The sequence below is a fragment of the Xylocopa sonorina genome, unplaced genomic scaffold (assembly GCF_050948175.1).
Source record: "Xylocopa sonorina isolate GNS202 unplaced genomic scaffold, iyXylSono1_principal scaffold0085, whole genome shotgun sequence".
In the NCBI taxonomy this organism is placed as follows: Eukaryota; Metazoa; Arthropoda; class Insecta; order Hymenoptera; family Apidae; genus Xylocopa; species Xylocopa sonorina.
This window is the reverse complement of record NW_027490156.1, coordinates 954,343-955,503: the sequence shown is the minus strand read 5'-3', so window position 1 is coordinate 955,503 and position 1,161 is coordinate 954,343.

The following is a 1,161-nucleotide window of genomic DNA, read 5'->3' as shown; positions in this document are numbered from 1 at the left end:
CCGAACCGAGAATTCCTTCGGTCTTAAGGGGAAAGTTGTCCCCAACGACGTTAAACGGAACGACGCGGTTGAAAATTACTAGATTCACCGTCCCTGAGGTAGCGGTCTTTCCGTCTGTGACTCCCGTTATCACCACTATTTCCACGGTATCTATGCGTGTGGATGGTTTCAAAGCAGATTTTTTTATAATATTGATCTCCGCCCCGGTGTCGATCATAAATCGCGTTGGCGCGACTAAAAGGTCCGTTTGTAAAACTACATTATGCGTACTCGGTTTTTCAGTTATATTTACTGCTGCGCCTCGTTGTATTCCGCGTCGGTGTTGCTCGTTACGAGAGAGCGTACCCTGGAAACGGCCTCGCGACCTGTCTCGCGGCGGGTGCGGAGGCTGTGGTCGTTTCCCGAGTTCCGGTTCAAGTTATTATTATATTGTCTTTTTCGGGACTCATCAATATCGTGTCCTGGAGTTTTGCAATATTTGCAGAATTTTGACACGTCCCGAGAAAAAATTTGCCGCGGTTGCTCGTACGCGGGGCGCTGAATGGGAACGGGTACGTCCCTGAGACGCAGGTATGTTTCCCGGTGTTCCTGCGATCGGTATGGCGGGACTGTTTTAAGCCGACATTCGGTCGCGTAGTGACCTGGGTTAGTGCACTTATTACAAATAATTTCGGCACGTTTTTCGCGTGACTCTGCTCGCGGTCGCGGTTTAGCTGCCGATTGAGGTCGCGTTCGTGAATCTGGAATATTTCCCGCGCCCGAGTAAACGTTTGCTGTAACGTAGTACACGGATTTATCGTTAGCTGAATTCTAATTTCAGGGATAAGCCCGTCCCTGAAACACTGTAGCGTGAACTCGTTTACGGATTCGAGAGACTCTTGAGTATCCCGCTGAGTGAGACGGTCACAGTCTATAATAGCATTTCTCAAGTCCTTAACGAGACCAATGTAGCCTAAAATGTGTTCGTTTGTAGACATGAAAATGTTGACGAGTTCGCCCCTATAGTGCGCGGCGGATTTAACGGTACCGAACGAGCAACGAAGAATGTCCGTCAATTCTAATATTGTTTGGCAGGGTTCATCCTCTACCGCGGCGTATGCGCGACCTTTAAGCTTACCCTTGATCAAACGCGTAAACGTACGCTCGCAACCATTAGGAATA